Source organism: Macaca nemestrina, chromosome 8, assembly GCF_043159975.1.
Source record: "Macaca nemestrina isolate mMacNem1 chromosome 8, mMacNem.hap1, whole genome shotgun sequence".
NCBI classification, from domain to species: Eukaryota; Metazoa; Chordata; class Mammalia; order Primates; family Cercopithecidae; genus Macaca; species Macaca nemestrina.
Window position 1 is genome coordinate 66,522,489 of NC_092132.1, and position 25,036 is coordinate 66,547,524.

Sequence of the window (25,036 nt, forward strand, 5' to 3'; positions counted from 1 at the left end):
TAAAAAATGCTAGCATTAGATCTATCAATCTATAATTTATTTAAACCTTACTCTGGCTTCTGTTCCTCTCTAGTATCTTCCATAAAGTATTCTAAAAGAGCAAGCTTGAATTGAATTTTCCTAAATTTGAGTTTCTCTTCTATGGGATTTCTGTGATGTTTTCTTGGCTCAATATTGACCTGATAGTAATTTTTATTAAGGTTCCGTGCTTAGTATCACATATCTCTCATGTGCCTTTATATGCATGTATGTGCACATACATGCACACACACAGACTAAAAATTAGTATCACATATCTCACATGTGCTTTTATATGCATGTAGGTACACATACATGCACACACAGAGACTGAACATTTAAAATAGACCAGCATTATAGCGTCGACTCTCGATATTCACCACTTTAGCATCCCAGACTTTCACTATTCAAAAAACAAAAGGCCAAAGGTCCATGAAATCTTGTGATTTTTGATTTAGTGGAAGCCAAAAACCTTTTTAAGACTGTTTTGCATTGCAAGAGTAAGTTATGTAGCTCCTGAGTGAACTTAGTTAACAATCCAATACCCTGTTTATATATTTTAGATGAGAAATATTAAGTTATATTGAGGTTAAATGACTTGTTCTGGGACTATCAGTGGTGGATAGATGTGTTGCATTTAGTCTAGATCTCCTGAACCATGCCTAGCAATAGCTGAAATTATAAATATTCCTTCAAAATTACTTTAAAGCTCAATGCCAAATCCTCTTTTTAAATAACTTTCCAGGTTTATTCTGCACACTGGGAAACAAAAATTTTACTTCAAGTTGAAGAGTTGAATTGTTTGAAGCACAGTTAAATGATAATTTTATGTATTTTATACATTTGTGAACTCTATATAACTTGGAGTTATCAACAAATGTTATAGTTAAGAATTCTTCCTGAACTTTGCAAGTTATCTTTATTCAAGACAGAATCTGCATATCAAAACATTTTCTGCAATTGGCATCTTTTCTTTCTCTAGAATTCCACTGTGACATGATGTCAGAGTTCTTCGGGGTCCCAAAACAGGACGTTCTTGACCACTTGCTGCCTACTGTCTTTGAGTAACCCAAAATCCACAGACAGCACTAAACTGGGGTGGTGGGGGCAGATTATATGCTGATGAGTGGAAGAGTTCCCGCACCAACAGTTGGGAGGGAAAAGACTGCAGCAAGCACACCCCACGAGGCTCAGGCAGTCCAATCCTAGTGTCAGCAGAGAGCAATCATTTCTGTTCCTGGAAGAAACAACCACATTTTCCCTACATGGAAAAAAGTCAGAAGCCTTACTCACAACACTAAAAGGAATAATGTCTATAAATCATCATCATCAACAACAACAACAGCAAAATATAACTTATTTAAGGTATTAATTCATATAAGGAAAGAGAATCAAGTTGTAAAAGCAAAAACAGATAGCTTCCATTGGAACAGAACGAATACCCAGCATTTTGGGAGCCTGAGGCGGGAGGATCGCTTGAGCCCAGGAGTTACAGATTATCCTGGGCAAAATGGTGAAACCCCATCTCTATTGAAAATACAAAAATTGGCTGGGCGTGGTGGCCAGCACCTGTATTCCCAGCTACTCAGGAGGCTGAGGTGGAAGGATCACCTGAGCCTGAAAGGCAGAGGTTGCAGTGAGCTGAGATCATACCAGCCTGGGTGACAGAGTCAATAAAAATGTCTCAATAACAGCGTCTCAATAATAATAATAGTAATAAATAAAACTAATGGAAGAGATGGACAAAATCTTTAAGCAAAAGATGAGGGCCTTCTAAGAGACAATTACAGTTCCAAAAAGACTTTCTAGAGTTAACAAATATGGTTTCTACTATTTAAGAAGTTAAATTTTTAAAATGAAAGGAAAGAGAGAACGATTTATGTTAATAAACAATTTAGGATTTTCAAAGATTAAGAGAAAAAAGTCACAACAAAAAGTGAAGTTCTACAGAGCTGGAATTTATGGGTAAAAGAACATTAGGCAGGTGAACAGATAATATAATAGGTGTCCTCAAAAGGGCTGCCAGAGTACAGATAGGAAATGAATCATTAGACAAAAGTTAAAATAAAAAAAGAGGAGGAAGCTACCATAATTTGTTGAGTGTTCAGATCAAAAGAGTAAATGTGCCCGGGGCGGTATTAATGGACACAAACGCGCGCACACACACACACACACACACCCCTTGACATTGCATGTTAACATTCCAGACTTGCAAAGAGAAAGAGAAAATGTTTACAATCTCCAGAAATAAAATTACAAAAGAAGGCTAGATAACATTTTCCAAATCATCTTTCATTAAGAGTAACTTAATATTTAAAAGGTATGAGTACTAGGCTTAATACATGGGTGATGAAATAATCTGTACAACAAACTCCCATGACAAAAGTTTGTCTATGTATCAAACCTGCACTTGTACCTCTGAACCTAAAATAAAAGTTTAAAAAATAATAATAAAAATGTATTTGACAAATCCATCTTGAGCCATGTAACATAGGTTAATTAGAAATTGTGGGGCAGAGGGTACTTGATAAAGTTCCTTATTAACTCTGATAATAATGAGAGAATAACTTGATGAGAATAACACATAGTAATACTTTATGAATATATAATCCATTTACTACAAAATGGGTTAATTCACTGAATTACTATATTTACCTGTAATATCAGCTGTGAGAAAGTAATGCGTGGTATAGACCATTTCCACCACAAAATGAAACTGGTTTGAAACAAAATACCAGCCTTGACCTAATGACTTCAGCTTTAAATATTTGTCTATAGCTTGCAAACTGAATTGCTTAGAAATTACTAACCCAATTTACTTTGGAAAGACTATTCCCTGGTGTCATCACTGAGAAACTGTAGTGTATGTGGGCTAGAGCACAGACTCTGGCCCCAGACCTGCTGGATTTGCATCTTAGATCCACCTCTTATCTGTGTGGTCTCCATATCCCATCCCTTACTGTAAATCCAGTGTACTGAGAGCATTCACCTCACAGGGTGATGGGGAAGGTTAAATAAGTATATAATGCACTTAGAACGGTGTTTGTCACCTGCTTAGTGCCACACAAGCATTTACATTATTTTCATTGCTGCTGTAGTTAATGCGTAGTTAGCAGTCATTCAGTGTACCAGTATCCGGCACCAGAAGCAGAGTGGACCCAGCACCCTTCCCAGGAGATCATGGGCCACCTCTTGTCAGGACATTCAGACACTGAGCTTTCTTGGCTTGAAACATTAGTCTAAGGCCAAGGTGAATGAAATAGGGTCAGGTGAAATTTTAAAAATCAAAACAAAAAACAAACAAAGAAATGAAACTTAAAATACTTAGAAAGTTAGATTGTCAGCCATTAGTCTTACAGCTACCTGCCTGTTTGCCTCCAGAAATTGTTTCCTGACCTTCTTGTCCATCCTAATCTGCTATGGATTAAAGTTAAAATTGTTTCTAAAATAAGAATAAATAATGTCTTGGCAAGAGACATAAATAATCTAACATGGATAGAATATAAGAGCTTAATTTTTAAGATATGTTTGTTTTGGAACTACTCAACTGTTTGCCATAAAATTCCTATTTGTTTATTATTGTGGTTTATCTATTTTGGGGGATGAGGGAATGGGTTATATTTTACATAGCTGCAGTAGTTGTACAGGTCTTCTGATAAATTAAATACAGCTAAAGAACAATTTTTTTCCTGCTAACCAACAACCCTTTCCAATCTCCCTCACTCTGAACTTGGAATAATCTCTTTTCTCTCAACTCTTTTAGTCACCAAATCCCAGCCTTTTAATTGTGTCATTTATAGACTCTTCTCCATGTCTTTCGCCAATATTGTCCTTTTTGCTGATGTTTTTATCATAGCAGAATTACTATCAGTCTCCTATCTTGATTTCCTAATTCATCACCAATGCATCCAGTTTCAACAGGAACAAGGGACTTTCTTCTCTCAACATAATTTGTCTTTTCTTTTAACTTCTGAATTGCTCAAAAACAGGGACCTGGCCAAGTTGTGGTGGCTCAAGTCTGTAATCCCAACACTTTGGGAGGCCATGACAGGAGGATCACTTGAGTCCAGGAGTTTGAGACCACCCTGGACAACACAGCAAGACCCTGTTTCAAAAAACAAACAAATAAATAATGTTAAAAGGACCATATTATATTCATCTCTATACTTCCAGATTTTACCAGTTTTAATACCTGATATACAACAATTTTAGGGTATAGGAGAGTGGATATGGGAGTTTTTATTTTAAATTTTTCTTCCAGGGCTAAGAGTGTTGCTATTAAGCTAAGTGCTTTTACATTAGAAAGCTTAGTTTACAAAGCCCTTTCGGGTATCATGTGCTTGTTTAGGAATCATTGGCTTTTTTTATTTTTGTCTTTTCAACCTTTTCAAATGTCTATTGCATGTGCCAAAGGGAGAATCTAAATCTCTGGATATCATGTGTGACTACTTGAAAACCTGTCTCTCCAACTGTTAGAAACAAAAAGATTCTCTGTACTATATATGTATATATATAGCCTGAAGATAATCTGATTTTAATACTGGAAATAATTTCGATGAGTAATTTATGCTAAAGGAAAAAAATATTACAAGTGAGTCATTTCTTTGATGAAACAACAGGTGGCAGCAAAGGGGGTAATATTGGCATCCCTACTTTTCAGAATAATTGGAACTGAAAATTGCTTTTGGAAGTCCATTTTGAATCCTGTCTTAAAACCAATAAAATTTTTAAAATATCAGTATACAGATTTTTAGTAATTATGTTATAAGATATTCTGCTTTTTAAAATAATTCTGTTTGTAGGACAAATGGGCAGAAACGTGGATCTTTTAAGAGTTACCTTGGAACTTTCATTTATAAAGAAGGGTCACTTTTTGGTAGATCTAAAAAGAAGAAAAATAAACCAACTAAACAGATGCTTGACTTCCACACAAATGCTCACAGAACCTCTCTCTTGAATTGGCCAAATTTTCTCTTCCTATAAAGCAATCTGTCCATCACAGCAACATTTCAATGTTTTCAAATCACCAAATTTAGTTTATTATAAAGTTTGGTATAAGTTGTTTTATAAATTCTGAACTAAAATATTTTGACAGGAAATATTAAACTTGAATAAAGATAATTAATGTAGTATAATAGGTATCAGGATTTATTTGGAAAATTAAAAGAGCAATAGCATTGATTCTAATAATTCCTGAGCTTAAAGTGCACTTTGTTGTGAATTATCTGCATAAACTAATATGTTTTTCCTATTTATGCAATTGTAGCAGTGACAACAGCTCTTTCTTTCAGTAAAATCCTCTTTCATGTGTAGTCTTGTTTGTAAAGGAAGCTAAGGTCTGAGCGGGGAAGAATTCTCTTTTTACCCAAAGGGGAGCAGAAAGAAAATAGTGAATAGTTATACCAAATCACTGAAGTAGCTCCAGATGTACCAAAAGTAATGATGGTTACAAGTCACACACTGAAGGCTACACTCAAGTTTAATTATCAGTACAGTTCTGAATACATTTAAGATTTCCTATCCACTTATACATGTAACTCTCTTCTTCTTTCTTTAAAATAAATAACCTGCACTTATAGAAATGAATTTTAGAGATGGCTTATAGCAACTTTATTTTTTACTTTTCTTTTATTTATTTTTTAAAGATTTTTATTTATTTATTTATTTTTATTATACTTTGTGTTCTAAGGTACATGTGCACAACGTGCAGGTTTGTTACATATGTATACTTGTGCCATGTTTCTGTGCTGCACCCATTAACTCGTCATTCACATTAGGTATACCTCCTAATGCTATCCCTCCCCCATACCCCCAACCCACTACAGGCCCCAGTGTGTGATGTTCCCCTTCCTGTGTCCAAGTGATCTCATTGTTCAGTTCCCACCTATGAGTGAGAACATGTGGTGTTCGGTTTTCTGTTCTTGCAATAGTTTGCTGAGAATGATGGTTTCCAGCTGCATCCATGTCCCTACAAAGGACACGAACTCATCTTTTTTATGGCTGCATAGTATTCCATGGTATATATGTGCCACATTTTCTTAATCCAGTCTGTCATTGATAGACATTTGGGTTGGTTCCAAGTCTTTGCTATTGGGAATAGTGCCACAATAAGCATACATATACATGTATCTTTATAGCAGCATGATTTATAATCCTTTGGGTATATACCCAATAGTGGGATGGCTGGGTCATTTTCTTTTATTTTTTAAACTGGAAGTGTGAAGAGAGAAATTTTGCCAGATAACAAAGATGATTTCAGGAGAGGTGAAGATCCATTCAATGCTACAAAATAAACATTAATGCATTTATAGTCCCCAGATTTCCTTTTATCATCTCATCCTTTCCTCCTAGTAATGCCACCACTACCCACCTCAGGCCCACCTGCCTTCTTAGTTCTTCTTTCTCCTACTCTTTAAAACTTACTTTGAGATCCCACATTCACACACAACATAAATACCTTGTAACAGAGGTCAAAGCTTTATGTTAAAGTTCTACTGAGCAGAATTTCACGCTCCCAACTATCAAATGGAGCAGGACTTCAAAGACATGAAGTCGCATGGGAGAGCTAAGGGTACTGAACTGAGACTAAATCATGTAGTTGCATCTTTCTCTGTTTCCACATACAACAGGCTGAAAACATTACAATTACACACAGTTAAACTCATTTCAGACATGGCCATGGTATTTTTCTGCAAGACACATGACCTCTACATTAAAATAATACACACACACAGAGCCAATACAAGCTGAAGCTTATAATAGACACACGCGGCCAATACAAGTGGGAGCTTTACAATTCATTTGAAATGATATGAAGAATACAGGTTTACAAATGGCAAAGTAGATCTTCTCTAATTTAGCAATCTTAAGGAACAAAGTCAACAGCAACATTTATGCTTTTGAAGACTTCTTCTCTAAAAAAAAAAAAAAAAATGATCTAAGGTGGCCTTGGCGTGTTTGCTTCTGTCACACAGCAATGTCTCTCTCCCAAATGGAGAAACCTTTAAAGTCAAAACATGACTTAACAACAGGGGAAAGATAATAAGACCAGTGAAAATAGTGGAAAGGCAATCGACACACGGGGAGAAAGAAAAGAGAGTCACAATGAAGGAATTTTGTTTTCAGAGCAGGAAGAATCACATGCACCAGGATTGTCAGATTCAGTCGAAAACATGTGGAAAATATGTCCTCTAGTCAGCCCAGTCTTGGCAATGAACCATAACTGTGAGTGTTGGGTCAATATCAAGTTCTCCTGAATACCACGGCTTACAAACAGGAAAAAAAGGAAGCATCTGAGTCAGGTCCCAAAAAAAAAGGACAACAGTGTGTATGTCCTCATTGTGTTTGGTTATCTCTAAATGAAAATAAATGTGGTGCCCCCTGGATCATCGCCAGAACAAGGTGATGATCTAGGGATGGATTGATTCCACTTTCTGTTCTCTTGTAACTGTTTTGGGAAAGAAAAGTTCTTAGTGCACAATTATATCATTAAAAACAAGAGCTGTAAAGCCCTCATGACAATGACGTGACGGATTCCTCCCAGATTGAGAACAATTATGCTTCAAAGCCCATTAAAATGTTGGAGAAACCACAGTTTGTGAGATAGAAATTAAGCCACACAAAATAGAAAAAACTATACTGAGCAAAAAGGACAAAATTGGAGGAACCAGATTACCTGACTTCTAATTATACTGCAGAGCTATGGTAATCAATACAGCATGATACTAGCATAAAAACAGACACATAGACCAATGGAACAGAACAGAAAACCCAGAAACTAGTCCATACATGTACAGTGAACTCATCTTTGACAAAAGGGCCAAAAACATCCATTGCAGAAAGAACAGTCTTTTTAATAAATGGTCCTGGGAAAATCGGAAATCCATATGCAGAAGAATGAAACTAGACCCCTAACTCTCACCATATATAAAAATCAAATGAAAATGGATTAAAGACTTAAATCTAAGACCTAAAACTATGAAACTACTACTATCCTCCACATTTTACCACATTTTACAGCAAGGCTCAATACAATTATACCTGAAAGAGCTGCAAGAGCTCTTTGTGGAAGACTTAGAGAATCCCAAAGTAAAGAAAGACACTTTCTAGCTCAAATTTTTTATCTGATACCCAAAACAGATAGAGACATTACAAGAAAAGAAAACTACAGACCAATATCTTTCATGAATATAGTGCAAAAATACGTGACAAAATATTTTAAATCAAAACTACATATTAATATATTAAAATATATATATCATCACAAAGTGGCATTTATTCCAAGTAAAAAAAGACATCTGAAAACTAATCAATGTCATCCACCAAATCAGAAGCCTTAAATAATTAAATCACAACATTATATCAACTGAAAAAGAAACAAACTCCAACACCCATTCATGATAAAATCTGTCAGCAAAGTCGGAATAGAAGGGGAAATTCCTCAACTTGATAAATTACTTTTATTAAAAATTGCAGCTAATATCATTCTTAATGGTGAGAGAAAATACATTTTCTCCCAAGATCAGGAACAGGGCAAGGACATAGTCTCTCACCAGTTCTATCTGACATTGTGCTGCCAAGTTCTAGCTAATGCAATAAAACATAAACAGTAAATAAAATGTACATGTACTGGAAAGGAAGTAATAAAACTGTCTATATTCACAGATGGATTTATACGTACACACACACATACACACACTCTTGGAGCTAATAGTCAAGCATAATAAAGTTAGAGGATACAAAACCAATATGCAAAAGTTAATTGTTTTCTTACATATTAACAATGAACAATTGGAATTTGAAATTTTAAAAAATGTACAATACCACCAAGAAATACTTACATACAAATCAAACATATATGTATAGTTCCTGTATATAGAAAACTACAAGACATTGATGAAATGAGTAGACTAAATAACGGAGAGATTTTCTATGTTCATGGATTAGAAGATTCTATATTGTTAAGATGTCATTTTTTTTCCAACTTGAAGAATACACTTAATTTAATTACAAAGTCCCAGCACAGTAATTTTTAGATATCATCAAACAGATTGTAAAATATATATGAAAAGTCAAGAGACCTAGAATGCCATACACAAGATAGGAGAAAAAAAGCCAGAGGAAAACTCAGACTAACTGATTTCAAGACTTATTTTAAAGTGACAGTAATTGGTGAGAGAATAGACACAAACATCAGTGTAAGAGAATAGGTAACCTAGAGATAGACCCACCCAAATACAATAAACTGGATTTTGACAATGAAAACTCAGGTAAGAGTAGGTAATATTTTCAATAAATGGTCCTGCAGCAATTGGAGATCCATATGCCAAAGGGGAAACAAACGACCTAAATGCAGACAATACACATTACACTAAAATTAACTCAAAATGAATTATTAACCCAAAGAAAAATGCAAAAACTATGTATCTTTTGGAAGAAAATACACAATCTTGGGTTGGATGATGAGTTTTTAGTTATACCACCAATATCACAATCCATGAAAATAATTGGTAGGTTGAACTTCATTACATTAAAAAATATTTGCACTGGGAATGGCATTGTTAAGAAAACAAAAAATACAGTGAGGACTCAGAAAATACTTGCAAAGTACATATTTTATAAAGTGTGAGTATCTAAAATAGAGGGGAAAACTCTTACAATTACATAAGAGAACAAATAAACTGATTGAAAAGTGGTAAAAAAAATTTGAATTAGGCACCTCATCAAAAAATTTATACAGGTATCAAAAAAAGCATATGAAAAGATGCTCAACATCATGCTGTTAGATAATTGCAAATTGAAACCCTATTAATGTATATTTATTAGAATAGCTAAAATCCTAAATAACTGACATAACAATTGCTGGCAATGATATAGGAAAAAGGAAAAGACTGTCATTGCTTGTGGGAAAGTAACATTCTGCAGTCACTTTGTAAGACAGTTTGGCAGTTTTTTTTTTTTTTCCAAAGCAAAATAGTCTTATTATATGACTCTGAAATCACACTTATAGGCATTTACCCAACTGATTTGAAGATTTATGTCCACAAAGAATACTGAATATAAGTGTTTATAGCAGCTTTATTCATAGTTACCAAAAACTGGAAGTAATCCTTTAATAGGTAAGTGGATAAATAGACTGGATGTATTCATATAATGGAATACAATTCAGGGAAAAAAAGGGAATTAACTATCAAGTCATGTAAAATCCTAGATACATCTTAAATAAATAAGACATTAAAAGGCCAGTCTGAAAGGGCTATACAATATATGATTCCATTTTTATGACATCCTAGAAAGGAAAAGTTATAGAGGCAATTTTTCTTAGGAGTTTGGGGAGGAAGTGTTGAATAGAAGAACTTACAACATTGTTTAGAGTTGTGAAACTATTTTGTGTTTTATTTTGATACTGTAGTGGTGGATTCATGGAACTCTACATTTATCAAAGCACACAGAAGATTACAGCACAAAGGATAAAACTTAATGTATGAAAAAATATCATTAGGATATTGGGGTTTTCCAAGGTAGAATGATAAATGTGACAAAAGAATAAAACTGTATTACCCATTTATGACATATCCTCACTGAATGGAGTGAAGGAAAGTGTCTTGAGTCACTAAGTAACTGAAAATGAGTGGAGACTGTGACTAAAGTCAAAAGGAAATGTACATAAGCACTGTGTTTTAGCTGATAAAGTTATTTTCCATGAGGGTAGAGATTTAAAAATCTGAAAACACTATATACATACATATATCCTAAAATATGAATATATACATATTCATGTTTTATATATACATGAATTCATGTTTTATATATACATGAATACACACACACACACACACACACACACACATACACACACACTCTCAGAGAGAACAGGCTAGAATGATCCAGGTGGTAATGGATTAGAGTTGGAGATATCAGTGGGAAAACTCATTTAGATTAATACAGACACAGGTAGTTACAGTCAGTGAGTTCAGGCTGGTATAACAAATTGTCACAAACCAAGTAGCTTATAAACAACAGAAATTTATTTCTCAGAGTTCTGGAGGATAGGAAGTCCAAGATCAAGGCCACAGTGGATTTTGTGTCTGCTGAGGCCCACTTCCTGGTTCATAGAAGATGTCTTCTTGCTGCATTCTCACCCGGCAGAAGGGACAAGGCAGGCCTCTGGGACCTTTTTAATAATGACACTAATCCCATGCATAAGGCCTCTTCCATTGTGATCTAATCACCTCACAAAGGTCTCCGCTTTCTAGTATCAGCACATTGATGATTAGATTAAAACATATGAATTTTTAGGAAGCATGAATGTTCAAATGATAGCAGTTAAATGTAGAAATATTTGTAGATGTGTGTATATATATATGGGTTAGTATAAATATATTTTTCTTTACTCTGTCATCTTGAAACCCTAGGAAAAAATTCCAATAACAGTGAACACACATTAGCACCCAGATTTTAGTTTCTCATTCTTCAATATAAGGATCCAGAGATCATTAGAGGAATGACTGATTCTAGGGTTGGGACAGGAGATATAATGATGAGACAAGTGACAGAACTCCCAATGACCACAGTTACAATCATTTGAACAAAATAAAGTGATATTAGATTATAACCCAAAGTGTAAAATAAATTTCCTTGATTCCATAAGCAAACGAAAAGAAAACATAAGGGAGAATAGAGACATCTCCTGTGCAGACATATTCCAAATAATTTATGTAGATACTCCACCCTTAATGAGATGTAATATAATTCCTCACTCCTAAAACATGAACTAGGTATAGTGACTTCCTTCCAAATATTATAAAATGAGGAATGGGGGCGTATCTCCCCACTACCTCAGGGGGTCCGTTGCTGTCACTCACTGTCCCTGAAATAGCATCTCCCCTCTCCCCAGTCCTTTGCATTGCTTACCCTAGGTTCAAACTACGGGGTTATAATATCTCATTGGCCACACCAATATCCTTCCAAGTGCCTTCTGAAAATGCCTGTTGAGGCTATGAATACCATCTGCCACTAACATCTGCCCTGTCTATGGTAGTTCACTTTTTTCCCAAGAGCCAGGCTCCGCTTACAGGTAACGGAGTAGAAGAAGCTGCCTAGGTAGTCACTGAAGACACCGAAGGAATTTAAATGAGGATTTGACATCCAATATCAAGGAAGCATTCCTAAACTATAAGCCACCTACTGTTTTGTGGTAAACGAAACCACTCATATATAATTGCCTGTAACTCAGGAGTACCTGGGCCCCCGCTGACCGTGTTTAATGAAGGACATAAAGCCTTACAATTCCCAGATGCATGAACTTGAATCAATATTGTTTCTTATTGAGTTCTCATTTCCTAAAGGAGGGACCATCTTATCTTCAAGACAGTGTTTCCCAGAATCCATAAGAAAGAAATATCAAACCTTCACGGCAGTTGATGAACACACATAAGATTCTTCACATTACCCACATGAAATGCTAGCACAGTCTCTCCTTGATATCTTGTTTTCCTTCATAAAACAAATATTAATACAGTAATTTCATGCTTTCTCAGAAGACAGACACAAAATTATGTATTTAATAAGCAGCTGCTATTAAGGAATAAGGCAGAAGAAGCCTATAACAATTGGAATAAGACAACACACAATAATGTGTCATAGGAGACCTAAAGTATTCACAACTTTTTTTGTGTGATAGAAAAAACAATGTTTTCTTGGTGGGAGGTGGGAAGGAAAACAGAATAGGCTTGGGAAGAACTTGTTGTTTTCTTTGCTGCAGAACTGAGTAGGAAATAGTTCCAATGACTTAGCATGTGACAGGCTCTTAGTTATTATTCAAATTAAAGTGAGTTTCTGGAGCATATCATGTCTGTAAGCCTGACATTTTTAGAAATGACAGTGTGTCTGAGAAAAAGCTTTTAGCATATTCTCAGCAGTAGCTAAATATGAAATGCCAGACTTCTCCCTGTTCTGCTGAATGAATTTTTATGGAGAACTGATGGATGATTATATTATTTTGAGGGTGAAGGAGAATTTAGGATGTCCTTAGTGTATTTTGCTTTAGTGTCCCCTTTGTCCCTATTCTGCAAAGAAGTGAAGTTTAAAACTTACAGAAGTGCACAACAATTATAGTATTATATAAATTACAATGTCGTAGAGTGCTAAAGTAATAATAATTCCACTGATGTAGAGAGGGGGAGATAACATTTAGGCAAAAGCCGGTCTAATATACAATATCTTAAGTACAACGTGAAAAACATGGTATGATCTGTAAAAATATATGTCACTTACCAATATTATAGTTACAAGTTTCTCATTCATGCTCACATGAAAACTTCTCAAGTGCTGTCCCATTACAGAAGAACACACAACATTATTAAAACTCTGTGCCTTGGGGCTGGGCACGGTGACTCATGCTTTTAATCTTAGCACTTTGGGAGGCCAAGGTGTGAGGATTGCTTGAGGCTAGCAGTTCGAGGCCAGCTTGGCCAACTTAGCATAACCCCATCTCTGAAAAATAAAAATAAATACTTTTTAAAAATCCTATAACTAGGACTCAAAGCACCAAATTCTACCTCTGTGCTGTCATGTAAGAGAAAGTCACTCCTTTGACAGACTCCAAGAGCCCTTACCAAAAAGCCTAATCTGACTCAGCACTATTGAGATAATCGTAGTGGTGTTTGCACGGGTTGGGCCAGTCTTACAAATGTAAAAAAGTAAATTATAGCATTCTCAAATGGGAAGACACCATACCCATCAATCTTTCCAAGTTTAAATGGCCATATTGATGGCATTGGTAGAAGAGATTATCTGCTTACCAACCTGCTTTGCTGGAAGTTTACAGAAACAACTACCTTTTGTTCTGAATTAACAAAAGCTTTGATTTTATTTTAGGACTATTTCATATGTACTTTCAGAGTCATTATTCAGAGATCTGCCTACGTACCCCCTCTTTCTACAGATATGAAATAAGGAAGAATGTAGATAGGAGGGATAAGTGTATGTTCTCTCCATTGCAATGCCTGTTGTGAAGCGGGGAGGAAAGAGATGTGAATTCTATCAAAATTAATGGAATGCTATTTTCATGTCAGCTGATAGAATTTCACGGGGGCTTTTACAAACAATTTAAAACACATCCGCTTTGAGTGTGCATGTTATTACAGGTTGTTGAGTCTGTATGGCTTGTCATTTGAGGCCAAAGCCCATTCCTTATTTATTCTTCCATGCCCACTGCCCTCCACAGTGCCTTGCTAATAGGCTCATACTTCACTTATTAACACTTAATCAAATCTGAATGGGTAAAAGAAGACATTGGGATCTAGATTGTCATAAGAACTACATTTTTTTTGGCTCAATTTTCCTTCTTCACAAATAATAACAATTAATGTATTAGCTGGTTTCACATGACAGGCAATATTCTCACTGCTTTGGATTCTAACTTATTGAATCCTTATAATGACATTGGGACATTCTACTATTACTGCCACACAAATGTGTAAACTGAGGCAGAAAGAGATTAAGTAACTTGCCCAAGATACTGCAGTTATTGTGTGTATGACCCATAACTTGAACTAAGGCAGCTTGGGTCTGGAGCTGGGTTCTTAAACATTTCTCTATGGCATTGAAGGCACAAGTGAGTTAAAAGGAGAATGGCAAAATTGGCATCTCTCAAAAATTTTTGGAAGTTTCAGTATCTAAACAGTTTATTATCTCTTATTACTTTAGCTTTTCACTGAGAGCACTTTACCGAAAATTAACTAGACTTCTCATCTTCTAATAAATTTAAAACAAATCTCTTTCCCATAGCACACAACTTTGCAAACTTTAAATACCTCTAATAATGAGAGATAGGCTCTACTTTTTTAAGATAATATTTTAAAGCAGGATTTCTATCAGTCCTTTTGGAAATCCTAGTATATGAGGGATATAATAGAGTGAAATATTTGAAGACATAGTTAAATATATCTTTTTATTTATTTATTTATTTATTTATTTATTTATTTATTTATTCTATGTGTCTAAAATACAACTCAACATTTTTCATTGCAATAGAAAGAACAACAACTGCTTCCATGATAAAGCCCAGCCTTTAACTGGCACCAGACCATGGTCAGCATGCTCTGGGTATTAAAGCACCATCCCTTAGTATATGTGTGGATTGAAGTGGAGGATGGGGTGTCGGGGACTGGGTTCTGAAATCCTACTTACTCTTCTAATTTTCAGTTTCTACTGGTAATAATTACATTCATTTAAAACTCCTTGTAGCATTTAAATCTCATATCAGATTAAAGTGGTGGTCCTGGTGGTTGTGGTACTGTCTTTTATTGTTTGCTTTTTGTTTGACTTTATGTAGGGACTAATTTCTGTGCTGCCACCTTTCCAAAGTTCGCTTCGAAAACAATTGCCATTTCCCAGTCCAACTGGATAGAGCAGTGTTGTATTAATGTTTTAAAAGCATTGACTATAGTGTGTTAGCACATATGCTTTCAACTACCACATATTTTAGGCGTCACAACCAAATCACTTGACTTCATTTGCTTTGTGCTCCTTATTTGTGCTATGGATATCATGCTAGTCCATTTCTTACAGAGTTGTTTCTTCATTCATTAATTTATTTTGCAGGTCAACAAAGAGTTCTTGAGCATCTGCTGGGTCAAGCACAGTTCTAGACATCAAAGAACCTACAATGAATAAAGTTAGACTCTTTCTTCAGGAAAACTACAGCATAACGTTGTTGCAATTAAGTTTTTTTTTCATGCATGTAAAACCCTCGTGCATACATTTGTCTGATACATACTGAACTCTAAAAACACATTACTACCCATTTTAGTAATTAACATTTGGCATTCACCTTGCCTGTGAGAGTTTAGAAGTATGAAAGAACTTATTTGCAGCTCTTAGGCCCTGATTATCTCTGGGGGATCACAAGGACTACTAACTAAAAAAAAATGAGGAGTGGGAGAGTGGAGGCAAATGCAGTGTGGGTGATTAATAACAATTTTGCTTAGAACTCTGTGAATAGCTGCATAGAAAAGGTATTTAATATCTGACATTTGAGCAGAATGTGAGGAACAAGATTTGACAACTAGATAAGAATGTAAGGAGTAACCTGGGCGGAAGGAACAATATGAGCACAAGCTGAGAGGTGTGAAGCTTCAGGGCATGCGTGGAAAACAGCCACAAAACAGTCTGACAGGAGTAAAGAGCACCAGAGATGGCACAGGCAAGGCAAATTATGGCAGTTTATAAACAGCTTCAAGTGCTATGCTAGGTCAGAAGCTGAAAATCATCCTAAATATAATGCAGAAAAATATGAAGGTTTTAAGTCAGGAAATGAGAGAATCAGGTATGCACCCTAGAAATTTAACAGTTAGCCATACAGATTGGATTGTGTAAGCCTGGAGATGAGCATGTATATTATGATTTTACATAATAATTTAGGTAAAATATAAAGAAGTAGCACAGTGAGGTGAGAGGGTAGACAGATTACAGAATCATTTCGAAGGAGGAGAAAAAAGAGAATTTGGTGAAAATAAGTAGGTGAAGAGACTGAGGAAAGCAAATCTTTCCAAATCACCTTTTAATTTTCATTTTGGAGGTGATATTAAATATTGAAGGGGTCAAGAGTCCAGAAAGACAGAGAGAGAGAGAGAGAGAGAAGTAGGAAGAAAGAGAAAGAGCAGAGGTTGAGGGGAGGGAAGAGATGTCTGGAGATAGATGGATATGATGCCAGTAGTTTGGAAATTAATAAAATTATATATTTTATATATATATATATATATACACACACACACATATTACTATACATACACATACCATTTGTCATCATTTTGAGAATGTCTGCTAAATGACTAAGTTGTTATAGTTTTTTAAACTTAGGAACTCAAATAAATCAAAGACGGCACATGCAGAAGGAGGGTACGATGAAGAAATATGGTTCAATTTCACTAAACACAAATAAAATAGATTCACAGACAGAGAGGGCACAAAGAGGGACTACAAGTGAGATTAACGTATGAGACCTGAGAACTGAAGACTTACAACTGAAAATGGCATCAGAGAGAGAAATACATATTTTTCTCACACATTTTAGTACATTAAATAACAAATATAATCTAAAAACTAGGAATTAAAGAGGCTCAGTGAAACAGGCAATTATGATTCTGCTTTGCATATGAGAAAATTAGGGCTTAGAGAGGCATCATTGCCGATAAAGAGATCTGACACTCAAACTCCAATCTCTGTCTCTTTTGCTTTGAAATAATTTGAAAGACCTTTCCATTGTATCACTCTTTATCTTTTAGACATCAGTAAGATAAGGTACTTAGTGATATCATAGAATACTGACTTACTGTCTTATAGAACGAAATGGACTTGGTAGGATACTAATGGAAAGCAATTGAGTTTTTACTTACCATTCCCGTTAACACTAGCTACTGCATAATAAAGAATTATTAATATGACCAGCAAAGTCCAACATTAAAACTCAACTTTCTGCCAATTAAAAACCTCTGCACTCCTCAGCCTGGCCCTGTCTTAGGTGGAAGGCACTGGCTTGTTATTTCTTCCTTACCTGCTCTAGTTTCTGGCGCCTTCAGAATGAGTAAATTGGGGTGGCAGGGAGAGGGTAGGGGACAGCAAAGGTACTAAGAGACTGGAAGGATTTTAATTTGGTCTTCTGGCTCTTTCTCTCATAAGGTGCTTTTGTGGATTTCTCAGGAATATCTATCATCAATGGGGATCTCTCATTACAGTTTCCTGGAGGTGGAAATGCCTCCTTCAGGCTGGCTGACAGCTTATAACAGCCCACCACCTTTCAGTTCTGCATCTGGAAATCTGTTTCCAGGCTCCTTTTGAAGCATTCCCCTCACTCTGAGTGGGATCATCTCAAGACATCTCCCTCCGTCATCCATCATTGGTGTAGCTGTGACTGACTCCCAATGTGGTCTCCTTACTCAGTTACCAAGAAACCAACCTGTCTAGAAGTTACCATCTGTCATGTGCTCCCCAAATCACAGGGACATACGTCCCAAATTCTGTGATAGCTTCTCACGAAGCATGGGTGTACCTTGAAACACCTTCTTTCCCATATCCAAGTAAGAACAGAGGCTGTTGAAGTCAGCTTGTAAAATGACCTCCATTAAACAACAGGTCAGTTTCCCTTCACCTCCATATTTCTCAGGGAAGCTTCCCATTTCTCAGCCACACACATACATACACATTTTACATCAGAAGCTAAAAAGTCTGTATTAATTCTCTGCTTGTATGTGTGTGTGTGTACTGATTGTCCTACAGCAAATGATGAACAGTTATGTTTGCTTTCTTTATGGGGCAAGGGGCATCACAGGAAAATGAAACAATGATGTTTGGTGTCTCAAGTTTTAATCTGCACCAAATTCACACTTTATATAACATCTGCCATAATAGGAAAACCAGAAACGAAATATGTAGTCTGTGTTTATTCAAATATGCACTCCTGAAGCCAGTTATAACAGAGGTTCTCATTCTGCAGCTCCTCTTGTCAGTACGTTCTGTTCATCACTTCTCCCTTCTTCTTCTTGCCTAGCCTTTTCCTGACTCCCATTCATTCCACTTCTTCTTATGACATTAAAAATAACCTTTTCAACTGTCATCCCTGAAAAATGATTATTATGGTGGGTTCATAGATCCATTTTTGTTGTAATTTAGTCTGTTTCTCTGGTGCATGACAGTAAATTTGTTTTGGAAGTAATTATATTACATGAGCTGAGTCAAGATCCAAAGAGAAATCTGCTATTCCTTGAACCATCTCTATCAATAGCTTTGCATGGGAAACAATATTCAGTCAATGCCATCTTCATGCATGATAGACAGCTGTTATCAATTACAAAAAGAATAAAAATTATAAAACATTGACATATTAGCTTGAAAAAAAAGAAAATTTGCTAACAAAATAATCTCTGTATGGGATATGCATTCTGCATTCATCAATATGATGATTCAGCATATTTTCAAAGAGACAAACAGAAAGTGATATTAGTATTGCTAGCTGGTTTTTTTTACTTTTTAATGTAAACATACAGTTTATAAATTTTAAGAAATAAAATGTAATACAAAACTACATTCTTATTCTCAGCTCTTGATTTTAGCTTTCTTGTCTTTTGTCAGTAATAACAATATGACCTACCAACCCCCCAACCCCCAAATACTCTAGGCCCATTGCACTTCACACAGTTTAACGAACAGGACTGCTGGGCTCTCCCTGGCCTTATAATGTTGGTCATCATGCCAGGCAAGCCTTCAGGTCAACTGTCTTCCCTACCACCCCTTTCCTCCTCCATTCCCCTGAATACATGCCAATACTTGTGCATGCATACAGTCTACATGAACAGTGCTTCCCAAGTGCTTAAAGTTTATTAAACAAACAAATGAATGAGTGACTGAATAAAGGTATATTATGGATACATTCTTGAATTGCTACATAATGAAATTGAAGTTCAGTAATAAGCACTGTGATTGACCACCTTTTATTTGTGGGCTAAATTTTTCCTTCAGCTGCTTTGTAAGAATGGTAGTTGCAAATGATCTCTCTGTTTCCTTCCTCCTCCACACTATTTCCAAATTCTGTTTGATAATCTGGCATTGACAGACGTTACTTCCTTTGTTCTGGAAACTACCTTCTTCAAACAAAAAATGTCATTCCCTCTTTGCATGACCTTTCATTCTCAGCCTCTTAAATGTGGCTACATTTACTATCAGACAACAAAAATTGTTCTCATTAAAACCAACAATAACCTTCCAATTGCTAAATTCAATCATCTATATTCATCTATATTCAGTCCTACAGCACTTGGCACTGTTCATTGTATCTCCCTCTTTCTAGAAACTCTAATTCTGATATCTATATATTCTACTCTCAACATCATCCAGCAATCATTTGGCCATTCCTGCTCTTTCATGTTCTTTATACATCCCTTATATGTTGGGGATCCCAGAGCTATGACCTTCTAATTGTGGAAAAAATGCTCTCTCTTGGAGATATACTCCCATAGCTTTAATTATATGCAGATTTCAACTATGCCTTTAGCTTTCAACTGTTTTCCAATCTATAAGCCAACATTTCTAATTGTTTACTGGAACAGTAAACTTTGAGATTGTACAGCTCCAACTTAATATTGACAACAAAATTCATAACACACACACTATTCTACACATACTTCCATCACAGAGGAATTCTGTTTTGTGTTCACTGGCATGGACTCTGGAGTCATACTGCTTGGGCTTAAATATTGGCTCTTGCATTGCCAATTGTATGACTTTGGACAAATTACCTCACCTCCTTGTGCTTCAGTTTCTCACATGTGTAGTAAGAATCATAACAGCTTCTCCTTTTTAAGAGTGTTTTCAAGACTAAAAGTAGTTCATGTAAAATATTTAGAATAGTGTCAAGCACATAATAATCACTATAAAGGTTGGCCATTTTTAGCCATTATTGTAGTTACCACAACATAATTAACTTTCAAATCTATATAGCCCCACCAAACGGTGCGTTCTGTAATGGTAGGAAATATTTCTCTTTCGTAAGGTTCCTAAGTAGGTCCTGACACATGAAGGATATTTAATGAAAAATGTGTTGGATAAGTGAAAACCTTATCTGTATTTTATGTTCTCAAGTTAATTTAATGACTTCCCACTACAAGAACCTCGGTTCTACTGTCAACTCCCCTCTCACTCAGTCACTGAAATCTGTTGAGTCTGCGTTAGGGACCTCTACTCCTTGTCTCCACTGCCTCTGAAAATCTTCATTTTACCTACAATGAACTGAATGTTTGTGTGCCCCCAAATTCGTATATTGAGCCCCTAATCCCACTGTGATAATATTTGGAGGTGGTGCATTTAGGAGGTAATTAGGTCACCAGGGTGGGTCCCTCACAAATGAGATTATTATGACCTTACAGGAAGAGGCCAGAGAGCTCTCTTGTACTCTTTCTGCCATGTGAGCACACAACAAAAGTCAGTAGTCATTAACGAGGATGACAGCCCTCAACAGAATATGTCCATGCTGATGCCCTGATCACACATTTCTATGAAATGTGTGAACTATGAAAAATAAATTTCTGTTATTTATAAATGACTCAGTTTATGGTACATTGTGAGAGCAGGCTAAACTGAATAAGACATCTCACTTGAACTATTACAATTACTCCTTAACTGGTTTCTGTGATAAGACCCTTATAGCTATCATCCCTAGGTTTCTTTCTTAAAAAGAAAAAAAGCAAGCATGTAAGCATATAACTTTCCAGGTTTAAAGCCTCTTTTGGTTGCCTACTGCCCAGAAAATAAAATCCAACCTCCCCAGGTTGACATTCAAGACTTTTCAGACTCTGGTTCCAGCATATACCATCTCCTGCCACTTCCCTCAAGGCTTCTGCCATACCAAATTTCTAAAATTTCTAAGTGTTCATCAAACATGCTAGGTTTCTGTAGCCTCCAAGTCTTTGCATAAGCTTGAAAGATTCTTTTTTTCCACTTTTGTCCATTTTTATAATCCTAGGACAGTCTTAATCATCCTTTAAGGTCCAACTCAAATGCTAACATCTCTACAAGCCTTTCCTGACACCCCAAGAGAATTTCTCATTCTCTTCTCAAAGATTCCACAGTGCTTTGTTCCTATCTCTTGATGACATTTATCATGTTACACTGTTTTTATCGTTTACCTGTATGTCTCTTCCATTAAACTACAGCAAACTCTTATCACAGTAACTATCTGTCTCCCCCTCCTAAAAAGGCTGACCAGTGTAGGTAATAAAAAAATGATTACCAAACTCATCATCCAATCAATCCACTCACCCATCAGATAGTTTAGCACCTACTCTCTATTTGATATTGTATTATCGTTTTAGCTTAAAAAATAAAATGTTTTTCTATATAAACTAAATTATAAGCTGGCCAAATAAAAAGATTTCCTTCATTTTTTTTTTCAATTACAGGAAGTAGGTTGATTAAAGAGAACAAGATTCCTGGGAGGTTGGTTAGGAGTGTGGAGAGGAGGTGATAATGAGATTTTTTTTTTTCCATGGAAAAAGCGAGATTACCAAACTTGGGGATATTTTTTAGTCCCCTGAAGAAGTGTGACTTCCAGAAAATGAAAAGCTAGTGCTATGAACTCAAGAGAATGAATTTATATCTAGCCTGAGATGCCAACTATTTCCAGACAGGCTTAAAAAATTGCTTCACAGGGTCAATCTTTCCTTTCTCCTAACCATTTCCTATATTTTCCCTCCTGTTTTCCCCAACTCTCAGTGCTGAACATCTTCTGTAGAAAAGCAAGATTAGGCAAGGAAAAGAGGAGATGTGGTAGGGAAATACTTCATGGATTACAATGAAGGAATAATTTGTGCTTGTTTATTTTGCATCAATCAATGAGATTTTTATCCCCAGTTGCCTCGATGAAAGGCACTGGCTTAGTTTTGCTGTCACACAGTGGTGCCACACACAAGGACACAGAGAAGAGCTACAGAGGCAACCAGGTGCTTTCCACCTTCCCTATACTTAGCAATAGATACCAAAGGAGTCCTTGTCTTCATTCTGCATTGCCCTTTTAGGAAAGAGATGAGACAAATTCAAGGTAAAGTAAATTAACAGAAAGACTTATCTACACAAATTCATAATAAATGAAATGGACAAATGTAGTAGTGGAATGGAACCTAGATTAACTTCCAAGCACTGTTAACCAACTGTGAGATCTCAACCGAGGCCTTTGTTTTCTTCAGGTCTCAGTTTTCTTCTCTGAAAACAAGGAAAGTGGATCACATGGACATTCCTTTCTGCTTTAATCGGGGCTCAGGTCCGAGTAAAGTGCAGAATTCTACATTTCTTTAAAGGTAGCACATGCCAGAAAAAAATAACACAATAAAGTCCAAGCTTAGGCAAATGATAATTAAACACATAATTGCCATGTAAAAATGCAGGTAGAATTCTCATTCTTTCATTCTTAAATTACAGTTCATGCTCATGGTTATTTAAGCAATAATGTAGCTTTCAGGAGGAAATTGAATTATTTCCCACTGTAAAGACTTTTTCAGATGGCAAAATAAAATTAATCATGCCAAGATTCCTGTTTGTGCTTAAATATATGCATGACTCCATGTCATTTTGCAGTGCCTTCCTGTCCTTGACATAATTTTGTTTTATATAATTAACACAATAAACTCTTTCATAGAAAGGGGAAAATGGCTGCCCCTCTGGAGAAGCAATTATCTAAACTGAGCCCATTGTTATTTCCACAAACAAGTGGAGAAATTATTGCTACATTCCTTAACAATTACAGACAGATAATACAATGTTTCAGGTCTTTCACCTTTAATCCACCCCTTTCTTACCCCTTGGGAAAGCCAAGCATTAAAAAGAGCACCTACTGGTTACACTTTTCACTTTTGCCCCCAAGACCACCTTCCACCTTGGTTGTTGGGTTGTTGAGTTAGTCCTCAAAGTCGCACTTGATAACCAGCTGAATCTATAGCCCGCTAAATTTGCTTGTTCTTATTTTTAGACATTAGTTCCCTAAATGAAACAAATGAGCGTAATATTAGTTACATCAATGACACCACTAAAGCATTCATTGAGCTTCAATAATAAGAGTAACAATAACAATAAAATTTTATGGCTTCTTTTCTCAAAGGAAATTAGAACACTTTACCAACATTATTGTCTCATTAAACCTCATGTCTTTGAAAAATGGTGTAGCATTGTGTGGATGGAAGGGTATAAGCCAGGGAGTCAGACAGAACTGTTTTCCATTTACCTACCTGGAAATCATTTAGGTAATGAGCAAATGAGATAATGTACATAAAGTACATGCCTGCAGGGTAAGTATTCAACACATAATTCTCTTTCCTTCTCTATCTCTCTGCCCACCAGCCATTCTCTCCCTCCCACTGCTCCTGCAACCTCCTATTCCCCATTTTTTCATTATAGAGTAATGCAAGTTGAGACAAGTTTGTCAGATTTTGTGGGGGGAGTTTTAGGTTGTTTTTTGGCCCAATAATATTCTGATCCCTTCTGAGGAAAAAAAATGCATAAAAGCGTACTATCCTTGTCCATCTGGTATGCATGGGCATGTTCCAGCTCCTAGCTTCAGTAAAGTCTCCAGAGGGTAGGACAAGTAACTCCTCTCTCAGCATTATTCTCACTAGGCAGGTTTAGAAGAGTCTTAAATTTGAGGCATCATAATATCTATACTTTGGGCCCTGGGTGGAAGAAAAAAATCTTTAAGTGGAGTTTATTAGTCTGTTCTCAAGCTGCTGATAAAGACATACCTGAGACTGGGTAATATACTATTTTTTTTTTTTTTTTAAAAAGAGAGATTCAATGGGCTCAGAGTTCCATGTGGCTGGGGAGACCTCACAATCATTGAAGAAGGCAAAAGTCGTGTCTTACACGGCAGCAGGCAAGAGGGAATGAAAGTCAAGTGAAAGAGGGAACCCCTTATAAAACCATGAGATTTTGTGAGACGTATTCACCACCATGAGAATAGTATGAGAGAAACTGGCCCCATGATTCAATCATCTCCCACCAGGTCCCTCCCACAACATGTGGGAATTATGGGAGCTACAATTCAAGATGACAGTTGGGTGGGAACACAGCCAAACCATATCATAGAGACAGGCCAAAAACTAACATGGAATGTGATCTACCATTCCAATAATTCAAGTTGTAATCCGCATGCCTGATTCTCTGTGTGTATGTCCCTGTGGTTGTCCAACAGTCTTTATTAAAGTCTTATCAAAATGTTGCAGCCCTTCCCTGGGGCATTGTGAGACAGACTGCATGCCCATGCCTCAGCAGGAGGTTAAACACTGAGCAGTGCAACCACTTGCGGCCAGCAAAATGGCATTGTGGGTGCTAGTGGTGGGTGGAGAAGGAATAATTACAAGAGCATCTCCACCTTCCAACACACAGCATCTTGGAATCAAAATCAGATCTTTAAGTTCAGTTGACTTTGGCTCACCCTAAAAACCTGAGTGGAGATTCTGTCTCCTTTCCCTGCCTAGGA